The sequence below is a fragment of the Lissotriton helveticus genome, chromosome 6 (assembly GCF_964261635.1).
Source record: "Lissotriton helveticus chromosome 6, aLisHel1.1, whole genome shotgun sequence".
NCBI lineage: Eukaryota > Metazoa > Chordata > Amphibia > Caudata > Salamandridae > Lissotriton > Lissotriton helveticus.
The window spans coordinates 1,042,514,866-1,042,528,287 of NC_136067.1; positions in this window are offsets into that span (position 1 = coordinate 1,042,514,866).

Below are 13,422 nucleotides of genomic sequence, written 5' to 3' on the forward strand. Positions count from 1 at the left end.
GGTCGCGGCATCAAATTGAGCTAACGGGAAGCTTCCCGGTTCGCGGACCGGGAGCGAAACAAAAAAAATATTTAAAAAAAATTATTAATAAACATATAAAATATATTTTTGGATTTAAAGAAGAATACATTTTACAGCTATAGATATTAGCTTTTAAAAAACCAATGAAATTCACTGAAAAAACCATAGGTTATAGACCATATATAGTTAGGAATTAGCATTTACAAAACCTTGAAAATTCACTGAAAAAACCATAGGTTATACACCATATATAGTTAGGAATTAGCATTTAAAAAACCTTATTTTACTCACACAAAACCATTGAAATTCCATATATAGTTAGTTGTACTAACTATATATCGCGCACCCGCAATCCACTGCTGATCATGTCACATATTACATCATTCATGACATGGTCAGTGACATCACTGATGACATCACTGATGACATCTCAAATGACATCACTGATGACATCACTGATGACATCGCTGATGACAACATCCAGTGACTGTATTTTTCTGTAAAGTTAAAATATGTCTTGAGTGGATGTATAAGTGTCTGGATGAAGGATTTAGTAGGTGCATGACTGACTGTATGAGTGAGTGATTAAATGTGTCTCACTGAGTGCATGGGTTAGTGACTAAACTGTCTTAATTTGTGCATCATTATGTCTGTTGTTCTGAAAACTGCTGCATGTGTTGTTCAGTAGCTATATGAGTAACTATATGGGTTATTGATTGGTTGCCCAAGTATTTGTATGGGAGACTGAGTGTGTGAGTGGTTGGCTGGGAGGTGTATGACTCTGTGCATAGATGTGTGAGCAGTTGATTCACTAGATGTATGGGTTCAAAAGTGCATGTGGAAACAGCTGTATGGGCGGTTGACTGTGTGCATCAGTGTATTGGTGAGTGAATGGATATCTCAGTGCTACATGTCAAAGTAAGTACATATGTAAAACACAGTACATGTGAGACTTGACATATATAAATAACTGTGCATAAGAGCCAGTGAATGTGTGAGTGGCTGTATGCATCATTGTGAACTTGTATCCAGGATTGTATAAGAGAGTAAATATGTTTTAGTATATGTTTGAATAAGTAAGGTGTGTATAACTGTATAGTTGGGAAAATGGAGGTGTGATTGATTGTTTGCATGACTGACTAGGTGTGTGTGTGTAACTTCATGGATGAATGACAATCTGTGAGTCTGTGTTTACACTGAGTGTATCTAAGGTTATATTAGAGTCTGAAGAGGTTCATCGTATTATCACATGAATGATGTCATCAGTGATGTGATCAGTAATGTCAAATGAGATGTCATCAGTGATGTCATCAGTGATGTCATTTAAGATGTCATCAGTGATGTCATCAGTGATGTCATCAGTGATGTCATTTGAGATGTCATCAGTGATGTCATCAGTGATGTCATTTGAGATGTCATCAGTGATGTCATCAGTGATGTCACTGACCATGTCATGAATGATGTAATATGTGACATGATCAGCAGTGGATTGCGGGTGCGCGATATATAGTTAGTACAACTAACTATATATGGAATTTCAATGGTTTTGTGTGAGTAAAATAAGGTTTTTTAAATGCTAATTCCTAACTATATATGGTGTATAACCTATGGTTTTTTCAGTGAATATATATATATATATATATATATATATATATACATATATATAGATGCTGCAAGATTCTGATGTGCACCTGTAGCCTGGTGCTACCCACATAGCGCAATCCACAGGTACACGTCAGAACATACACAGCATACTCAGTGCGGCATCCATAGCTTCCTTTAATTGCCACACTAACTTCAGAAAAGGGATTGATATAATGGGTTGTATTAATGCCGAACTTACATGCGCAAAAAAAGGGGAAATTTACCTAAGCCTCTGATCTTATTTCAAACAATTATTGCTTCCATAGGGATAAACAAAACTTTATTAGTTTATCCTGACACCTTATTTATGTCGTTTTATTTAATTGTCAAACATATTTAATAGTTAGCCAAAGAAAGAACATCATCAACTGAACGTGTTGTTATACAATTAAAAATTCATAAATCAAGCAAAAATAGACTTTAAGGTGAAACACACAAAGAAATACTCAATATATTCAAATGTGAGAAAACCCAAATTAATACAGTTGCCAAGGAACAAATATATACACAAATGAATGTACAATTATCAACAAACAGAAAAAATCAATAGACAATAGGTATTAAATTCCTACGGGGTAAAAGAGAACTATTAATTACACATAAATACCCCTACAGTCTGATCAGTATCACATTTAATCCAAATTGATCAGGGGATGGATGCCGACGCGTTTCGAATCCCGCTATATAAATCACAGGACTCTCATCAGGGCAGGATAAGTCGTATCCATGGGGAACTGCTTATTTTTAGCCAAGGTTGTGTTTGCCTTTGGAATGTTGTCAAAGCCGTGGGTGTCGCACTTTATGGTATTGAGTCAGCAGCATGTTGCATGGCCGTCATATTTTTCAATTGGGCTCCAGGTGCCGGTTTGTTTAGGATTGCATTTTCGTCAGGAGACCGGAGAGAGGCGGGACTAAACAGTCCAGTGAGTGAAATGTAATCAACCGCACTGGAGGTCAGAAAACGATAAGGCTACACGACCGCGAGGCATTTGACAAACAGCGGCATTGATTCCCGCCCCTCTCCGGTCTCCTCACGAAAATGCAATCCTAAACAAACCGGCACCTGGAGCCCAATTGAAAAATATGACGGCCATGCAACATGCTGCTGACTCAATACCATAAAGTGCGACACCCACGGCTTTGACAACATTCCAAAGGCAAACGCAACCTTGGCTAAAAATAAGCAGTTCCCCATGGATACGACTTATCCTGCTCTGATGAGAGTCCTGTGATTTATATAGCGGGGAAACGCGAATTTCGAAATGCGTCGGCATCCATCCTCTGATCAATTTGGATTAAATGTGATACTGATCAGACTGTAGGGGTATTTATTGTGTAATTAACAGTTCTCTTTTACCCCGTAGGAATTTAATACCTATTGTCTATTGATTTTTTCTGTTTGTTGATAATTGTGCATTCATTTGTGTATATATTTGTTCCTTGGCAACTGTATTAATTTGGTTTTTCTCACATTTGAATATATTCAGTATTTCTTTGTGTGTTTCACTTTAAAGTCTATTTTTGCTTGATTTATGAATTTTTAATTGTATGACAACACGTTCAGTTGATGATGTTCTTTATTTGGCTAACTATTAAATATGTTTGACAATTAAATAAAACGACATAAATAAGGTGTCAGGATAAACTAATAAAGTTTTGTTTATCCCTATGGAAGCATTAATTGTTTGAAATAAGATCATAGGCTTAGGTAAATTTCCCCTTTTTTTTGCAGTTTTCAGGGGCCCAACCTACCCTCTTTCCCACAGGGCCCAACCCCCCCTTCTTTTAAAAAAAGAACTTACATGCGCGGCACGATGAGCATTTATGAAATCCGGCTTTAGGTTTAAGCCAAGAACCTCCAATGCCAATTTCAGGACTCATCTTAACCAATTGACTCCTCATAGACCTAGATCTTCTATACCTGATGGTGGGTGTTTCAGGCAGTCTACTGCCTACCATACCATCTGTAAGCATAATAGGCCAGTTCTTTTTAATGATTTATTTAATTTTCCTCTCTTGCTTACTAAATGTGGTGATTAGTCTGGGGCTTTCCTCCTCCTTCTCACCCTGAATAGCTTTAGGGGGAAGCAAAGAATCTCTTGTCCTGTCCGTTGCCCTGCTTAAAGCTCGAGAGAGAACTGTTTTAGTATACCCTCTCTCTTGTAACCTCACCATCATCTCTTTTGAACATTTATCAAAATCCTGTGGCGAGCTGCAGATATGTTTCAGTCTCAACAGCTCACCCAACGGGATACTGTCTATGAGGTGTCTTGGGTGACTACTGGTGGCATGTAATATGCTGTTACCTGCTGTCTTTTTCCTGAACAACCTTGTCACTAAATTGTTATCAACAATTGAGACTTGTACATCCAAAAAATCAACTTTGGATTAGCTGATATTTGACGTAAAATTGAGGTTACAGGAGTTGCTGTTTAAATTATTAACAAACTCCTGTGCACTTTTTAAATCTCACTCCCATACTGCAAAGACGTCATCTATAAACCTCAACCTATGCCGGGCTTTTTGTATGTTGGGTATCTTGCTTAGGACCTGTTCCTTCCACCAGCCAACATGCAAGCATGCATAGCTGGGGGAGAAACAGGATCCCAGAGCCACGCCCCTTTCTTGCTTCCAAGTCTCCTTACCAAATAGGAAGAAATTGTTATTTAAACACCAGGCAGTCAATTCACACAACATCTTGTTGTGCCCATAATATTCATAGGATTTTTTACTCAAAAAATGGTTAACTGCTTTTAATCCTGCCGCATGATTGATACTGGTGTATAATGACTCGTTGTCTGATGTGATCAGACACCAGTCATTCTCCCATTCAATGGTATTAAGTTTGTTCAGGAAGTCCCCAGTGTCTTTCACGTAGCTGGGAAGACTTTTCACATGTTCTTGGAGATAATAATCAATATATTGGGAGATATGTTCTGCAATGCTATTAATCGCGGAGATGATTGGTCTACCAGGTGTTGGAGAGACCATTTTGTGCACCTTTGGTATTAAATACAAAATTAGAATCACCGGATTTTCAACATGAAGAAATTTAAATACAGTCGTGGAAATCAAGCCATCCCTTTTGTATTCGTGCAACAGTTTTTTATACTTTCTTTTGCTTTCTTATATTCCACTCCATTCGATCTTTTATAGCATTGAACATCATTAAGCTGTCTCATAGCCTCTTGAACATAATCTTTTCGCGACCACATGGCGATGTTACTTCCCTTGTCTGATTTATTTATTATTACCTCCTGTTTTTCAGACAATTTTTTCATCAGGTTTGCATATTGTGTCAGTTTATAATTTTTCTTTAGATGGTGTTGTTTCTGCACTGATCGGTTTAATTTTTTCAAGTCTTCAACTACACACTCATGGAAAATATCAATTGCATCTTTCGGCATGATTGGAGTAAAGATGCTTTTTGGCTTGAAAGGGCTTGCTCCTGCTCACTTTTGTGGTATATTTATTCCACGAAGTCGATCTTGTGTATTGGCTACATCTTCATTAGATGAATTTGACTGATCTGTAACTGATGCTCTCAGATCGTGAAGGGTGAATAGAATGTTTGCATCCGATGCCGGGACTAATGGGGATGGTGTGCTCATGTTGTACTCTGTATTTAATGAACTCTCACTGGTACCTCCTGTTTTAATGGTAAAAAACTTCTTTAGTTTTAGTTTTTTTATAAAACAGAAAATATACACCCTGGTACTGGCATATTTAAATAAACTTTCCGGACAAAAATTGAGACCAAGAGCAAGAAGTTGTTCCTCTGCTGCTGTCAACGTGATATCAGATAGATTTGTGATAGTCATATCTAATGCCGCTGCTTTTTGTACCACTGTTGTTTCTTCTTTTGCTGAGGCTGTTTGTCTTTTCCTTCTTGCTCTCCGCTTTGCATTTCTCCTTTTTCCCTTTGGATATTCCGGGTTCTTGGGCATAGCGTTTGTCTCCGATCCTCTACTAAAAAATCAATTTCTTCACCCAAATTTAAAACCATATTGTTGCTGAGTCCTTCGTGACTGCTGAAGTCAGAACCAGAAGCGCTGGATAAGGATATTGTGTCTCCTTCAGCTTCCAAAATGGGCTCAGATTGTGGTTTCTGTTGCTTTGTTTGGTTGGTGGGAGTTTTATCGTTAAATTTCAATTTTCTAGCATGATCGAATTTACGTGAAAAGTTGTAAATTTGTCCGAGTTCATAATCCCTTTGATCTCTTGCAAATTTGTGTACTTTACGAGTTTTAATTCTGTCCTCATGCTTGCGCAGGCGTTTGCTTATCTCTTTTCTGGTTTTTAGTATTAATTCTCTCTGTTGTATCTAGTTCCTCATTAATCTTTTTAATGTCTTCTAATAGAGCCTGGCGATCAATTGCTGCATATTTTATGAGAATCTTCACTAAATTCATGGATGCCTCCAGGTTACTTTCCCCCCATTCTCGTAACATGGCGGGGTTTGGTTCTTCAAAGCTCGGCGCCAGTAAAATGCTCAGCCCACAGGGAACTCAACCAACTTCTACATATTTTGTGAGGGACTTATGTTCCCACCACTTTGTAATCTCACTTTTAGTTTTCTTTTCCAGTGTTTTAAGTAATTGTCTTACCTCATGATTGGTTTTTTTTTGGTTACTTTCTGCACTCGTATTTGTGCTACTTTTTAGGAGGAGGGAAACATCCGCCTTTTCCCTTCTCCTCACTGCCTGGCAAACCGTTACCTCCCCCACCTACACGCAGCTAATTTGCACTCACTCACCGCTGGTCTGCAATGGCGATGGGTCCTCCGACTTAGTCGTTTTCGCGTTCCACTCGGTTCCCGTGAAAGAATTGTGCTGCCGTAGGGGGCCTAGTACATTACTCTAGGTGGTTGAACTGGAAAAGAAGGAAACTGGTCTGCTCGTCTTCTTTTCTGAAAAGTGCATTTAAGTTGAGTGGCTCACAACACACCTTGGGGTATATTCTCATGGATTTATCGCTTAGTTATCAGCACTTTATAAATGTATCGCCCCACTCACAAGCTGGTGCTAACAGCCCATATCACCAGTTTACCTGTGAAAGCAGCTGCAAAATACATCGCCACAGATGACACAAGCAGCTATCGCTAATGAGATGCAGAGTAGGCGTTCCCGGGCAAAAAGGCCCAACAACACCACTCCGTAACATTCACAATGACCAGCCAGATCGGTGATAAGAACCCAAAAATTTGATTAGGCGCGTTAGCAGCAGGAAATTAACACCTGCTCTGACCTGGTGTAAAGACGGATGACCACCTGCACCAGAAAAGAGAGCCCAGGCCAGAGCCACACCTGAAGATCAACAGATGCCATGGAGCCGCTGATCATGAACCTCAACAGGGCCACAACACCCAATGCCACCACCCCAAGGACCCCTGACACCTCAGCCCCCACCCCTGTGGACCACCAAAGAGGCAGCGCAGACAAAGACTGAGGACCTTCAAAAACGCACCAACCTCACAGACCCAACACCAGAGAAAGACATTGCCCACTACAGGCGCAAAAGGACAACCATCCTCTGCATCCTGACCATCATTGCCAACAGGCTGACGGAACCAACACAGCGGACAACCAACATCCCACCTCAGACAAAGCTGCTGGCTGTTCTGCACTTGTTGGTCCCTGGTACCTTCCAACCAACAACCACCAGAGTCGGAGGAGTCTCACAGCCAGCCCAATCCAAGTTCCACACACCTGTCTTGGATGCCATCATCAGCTTGGTACCCCAGTACCTATACTTCCCCCACCCTACACAGGAACAGCTGGAGACCAAGCAAGGCGTCTACACCATACCTGGCTTCCCACCCGTGTTAGGGGGCAATTGACTGCACACATGTCCTACTTGTGCCCCCTGGCAACACTGCACACAATTACCGCAACAGAAAGCACACTCATTCCATCAATGTGCAGGCAACAATAGACCACTGGGGAACCTCCACCAATGTTGTCACCAACTACCCAGGCAGTGTGCATGCTTCCTACATCTACCGACAGTCCATCATCAATCAGCGCTATCTGGATGGCACCCATGGAAATGCACTGCTCGTTGGCAAGTACCAAATGAAAACACCACACACCTCAACTCCACAATCATGCAACTCACAACACTGGGAATGCACACGTTATAAATTCACATACAACATGCCAAACATGCCCACCCACCAGACACGACAGCACAACTTACTGTGGGAACCTGGGCCAGCCATGTACATAAGCCATCAACGGCATGGCACGTCAGTCACACAATAGCAGATTATGGGAATAGGTGGGAACCAGGCATGTGCGAAGGAGGCAAGTGACCCATGAATGAGAATGTACACAATGCCACATGTGGTGTGGATGTGATGGCCAGACTGCAGTATGCAGACCACACACATATCCATGTCGACATACACCGTTGGTGTATGGAGCATACAGTGGTCGCAACCATGTCACCACAGCCAGTGGGGAAGATTCCGGAAATGTAGCTTGTTATGTCCCCCCCAGGCCAGCATAGGGGTGTGAATAAAAAGCATGTAGCTCTTGGCATGGTTGTCTTCCAGAATGCCCAGCGTCTCTGCCAGGGTGGCACCTCTCACCCCACCACAAGGCTGATTCCATCGCCGTGAGTAGTGTTGCCTGTGATCAATGTGCGCCTGCTGCACCCCGGGCCGCTGGTCCCCGAACCCATCTTGCCTGACCCAGCGCTTCGAAGCCTCACTGCTCACCTGCCGACACCGGCATGTGTCAAAGAGGGCCCACCACATGCCGGTGCAATCTCCAAGCCCGAGGCCCGCGACCTTGGAAGCCTGCTCAGACCATCACGGCCTCCGTGAGCAAGGCCCGCAGTTCTCTGTTCTCATTGACGTACTCCACCGGCATACACAGCGGAGAAGTAGGTCACAGATTTGGAACTCAGTCTTGATTACACTATGGAAGAGTAAATTTTTTATGGCACCGTTTATATCACTATACTCCCTTCGATATGGTGCCACCAAGTCTGTGTATGAGGAATCAATAAAGGGTTCTGGCCCTTAATCAGCAAAGCTAGGTGTTGTAACCTTCCACTAGCATTCCCCTCTCCTGTTCCCCCCCTCCTTCTCCTCCCTTGTTGGTACCGCCTTGGAACGTTACTGAAGGTGGCCTTAGAACGTTCACTGCGAGGAGTCTGAGTCTCACCCAGTGCCTGCAGCCGGGGGTGTGCCTATTCTCTACTTACAAAAATAAAGAAGTATTTCAACTTACTGGTTTGTGTAGCGTCACGTTACTACACTAGGCCAACTATTTACTCAAAAAACAAAACAATGCCAATACGGATACTACTTATTCACTCAATTCAAACAATCACTCGTGCCACTCATTGTGATTGCAACCATATTTCTTAGAAAAGCTTTTATTTTATTATTATTCAATTTGTTTTTTCTTTGTATTATTAACTTTTTCTTTTAGGACAACAATTACAAAAAACACTCATTTACATGGACCAAACAATAATATTTACATTTCATAATGGTGAAAAAACATATAAGACAAATTTTATCCAACATTCAATATTTTTCAACAAGCTCAAATCCCCAACAAAAATAATATGGAAAAAAGAGAGAAGTAGGAAAAAATATGGAAAACAGAGATTTTTTAAGACAAGAGGGAGATAATCCCAAAGAATGTTGGTCAAAAACGTGTGGTGTTCCGGTTCTGTGACCTAAACAAGTCAACTAAACAGTATTTTTAATGCCTGACACCTTTCATTTAATGTCAGCACTTGTTTTGACCAGACAACAAGGTCTACGCATTTCAAACCCTATATTGATTTGTGGGGTATCCTCAGGACCTGGGAGAGTGAGCCTTAGAAATTGCCCAGCTGGGCCATTATCAATCAGGAAGAAATACTCTAGACAGCGATGGTGGACGACTCTTTAATCACTTTGAATCTTTTCAGTCTTCTTTGAACTGCGCCACATGAAGTCTTGTATTCTACGGTGCCGCTCCTGTCTCGCGTCTTCCTGTTCATACAAATCGGACCACCATGTGCTGGTGCAATCTCCAAGGCCCGCAACCTTGGCAGCCTACTCAGACCATTACGGCCTCCGCGAACAAAGCCAGCAGTTCTTGGTTCTCATTGACATACTTCACCGGCATACACAGCGAACAAGTAGGTCACAGATTTGGAACTGAGTCTTGATTACACTATGGCAGAGTACATTTTATATGGCAGAGTTTATATCACTATACTCTCTTTGATGTGGTGCCACCAAGTCTGTGTATAGCATTCCAACCACAAATGTATGTGGGCCCTCGTGGACTACTGCCCTCGGCTCACACTGCGCTCGAGTAGGTCACACATTTGGAACTGAGTCTTGACTTCTTCATGGCAGAGTTCATATCATTGCATGCAAGGAGAGGTGTAAGAAGAAGATGCGTTTCAGTCCGGAGGATAAAAGGATCATTGTTACGGAGGTGATCGAACACTACCAACAGCTGCCCTGGTGTCACTAACTCTGTGCATCACAACCCAACAACATATGACTGTGGACCCTTGTGACCGCTGCCTTTGGCCTACACTGTGGTCGAGTAGGCTACACATTTGGGACTGAGTCTTGATTTATTCATGGCAGAGTTCATATCATTGTACCGGCCTCATCGCAGACTGCATCCCCTCTCAGCCCCGGTGCCACTAAGTCTGTTTCCCGACATTCATGGACACTCTCTGGTTGAACCTTGTTGGTGTCTGAGTCTGTGGACTGGGGGTTGTCTTCATCCTCATGTAGCTGATACCGACTTGGTGGTAATAACGAGGCTGTAACATTCCACTCCTCAATTTGCTGCTTCCGGATGTCTTCTGCCCTCTGCATCATGCCCTGGAGGACACCTTCCACTGTCCCCCGCAACCCTCCGCCACATTCACCTTCGACATCGAGGAGGACCCGTTCAGACCCCGTGGCCCTACATCAGTGCACCGCAAGTCACCGTCCCATGGCAGTGTGTCTGTGCCGGCCACAGTGCATCCTGGGCCACTAACTCTATGCAGCCCAAATCAGGGACCCTGTCTGATAGGAAATTGGATGGCCTCTGGGTCGATGCCCTTGGGGTCATCAACGCCATGTGTCTGTGGCCCTGCGCTGTCCGCTGCCTCCGGCCTCAGCTGCGGTCCACCAGGGCTCACACATCAAATCGAGTCCTATCCGGCCCGAACGCTGCATCACTGTAGGAGGCACGCGCCACCACCGCCAGAACCATCTCCAAATGCCAACTGCCAGAGTCAAAACAGTCATGCTGGCAGATTGACAGGGTTGCTCACACCTGTCGTGGATGCCATCATCTGCCTGATACCCTGCTCAGCACTCCAGGTGCCACTAACTCAGTGCACCACAACTCATGGACCACTTCTGATTGAGTTGTGTGCTGTGGAGAGCTCACGCAGCAATGTCATCTCAGGCAGTGTAGGAAACCTGGGACGATGATGAGGAAGATGTTGCAGGTGTAACACACCCCACTGCAGCTGCACCAGGAATATCCCAAAGGGGCACAATCCTAGACAATTTCTTCACATGAGCATGCTCAGCTCTAGTAAACCCAGCGTCAGTGCACTGCAACTCACGGACACTTCTGTTTGAATATTGGATGACCTCTGTACTTGCTCCGGCTACCACCATGATGCTTCGAGTTGTTTCTGTAATGCTGGTGTTTTCTGTTTCCATTTTAATAGTGATCACTGTTCAAGTTGTTGCCAGCACCAACCCTTTCTGTGAGGGCTGGCTTACACTCACCCCACACACATCCTGCACAGGCATCACTGTACTTGTGGCCCTCCCAATAAAGGTGCAGGGAGCATGTACCCATAGCCAGTTCCACAGACTAACTGCGTGTGTCCGTGTGGTCATAATGTATGCATGAGGGCCCTGGGCACTACAAAATTACATTGTGCTGTGTACAGCGGACGCAACCATGTAACCGCAGGCAGCGGGTAAGACCTTGAACATGTAGCTTTGTCATGACCCACTCAATACGTAAGAGGAGTGGACTGGGCCGTCGTACGCAGGTCCAGCGTGGGTGTGTGAATGTTACTTCCGGGGCTCTGGGTGTGGTTCAGTACAGGAAATGTGCAAATGCATGTTTCTCTGTCTCAGTGTGGGTCTCCTTTGTGGGGTTTAGGTGGTCCCTGATGGGACTTAGACACCCACGTATGTGATCTAGTTTAGCTTCCATGAGCTCTGACCCCGCCACTCCTGTTTGGTCACCTCCTTTTGGCATTCTAAAACCAGGCACTGGAATGCGATGTGTGACTCGGTGGAGTTTTGGGAGCCAGCCGTGCTGGCGGGTGCTTACTGCTGTGTGGTCTGTGCAGGGGCTGGGGTCTCCTCTATGTAGCTTGGCTGGCCTGCTCCTGGAGGTGGGTTGCCTAAGATATTAATGAGCTGTTGTAGGGTGTCGGTGTCGAAGGTGTGGTGGTCCTCTCCAGCATCACTGATGAGTTGTCTACACTGCTCTGCTGGAGGTGTTGTTTGTCCCTCTGCAATGTGAAGAGGAGATGCATGTTGACATTGTGTTGACATGTATGTTGGCACATTGTTCTTGTTTACATGCAGACTGTATGACAATTTACATTGTGACTGTTTGGGAGGTGCTGAATATTTGATGCGGGACAGTGGACATTTGGACTACATGATGGATGTGAAGTTGTACAGGTACATTTCCATCTCAGTTTCCTGCTTTGTTATATGTGATGGCCTGTTTCTGCGCATGAGCGGACCCAGTTGTGTCCTCCGTTCTGCAGTGTCAATGTGGCACTTTGTACCACTTTGTCATTGGATGTGCTGTTATTGCTATGTGTGTGTTCTGCAGTGTGCCACCGGGATCAGGGACATGATCCTGGGTCATTGTGAGTGTGCAGTGTGCTACACATCGTTGTGCATGTGTGCCATTGTGCCCATCTCCCCGTGCCCCCAGTCCCTGGTCGTTACCCTGTTGATCAGCCGCGGTCTGCAGTAGGAGTTCCTGCAGGGCGGTGACGTGGGGAGGGGCAGGGTGGGGTGTAGTAATGTATGGATTACGGAGTTTAACAGGTAAGTAAACATATAAATAAATAAAACGAATTTCGTTGCGCGCACTGCATCGCATTTGGTGATGCAGTGCGCGCAACGAAATTCGGAGCCTTAACAGGATGTGTGCCATAGATGGTGAGTAAACTACTGCTTTTTAGTCACGCATATCTTCTCTTGCTCCTTAAGGCCGCCTGCGCGGGTACTTGTACAATTATTGGGAATGACCCTGCACTATCAGTTTCTGCGCCAGCTTATATGAAGAAAGTCCAGTTACGGTGGGCTCCACTCCTTCCTTCGTGCTGTTGTCCCACCGGAAAACTTTTTAAAAACAGATCACCAGGCATGTTCCCCCACCATACACAATAAGAGCGCCCATTATCCATTCAGATTTACGTGAGCAGGCACCCATACCATTTCTGCTCAGCTATGGGGCAAGTTAGCACCCTTCTGAACACTGTTGTTTTTATTTACAGTGCACATGCCCAATTGGTTAGAGGGCGCGCTTATGGCCAGTATGTCTGTGGTCCATGCATGTTGCCACAAGCACCACATTAAGTACCTGAACCCCTAGTCATTGTGGCCATTTTTAACAGGCCAGAATTAAAGGGGACGCACCTGTAACTTTCACCGTTCATTACTTCTTATAGATTAATTCCAAATTGGTTGGCATTCTTTTAAAACCCTATGCTTGTCCATACTTGCTCATTCTCTTCACCATTGGG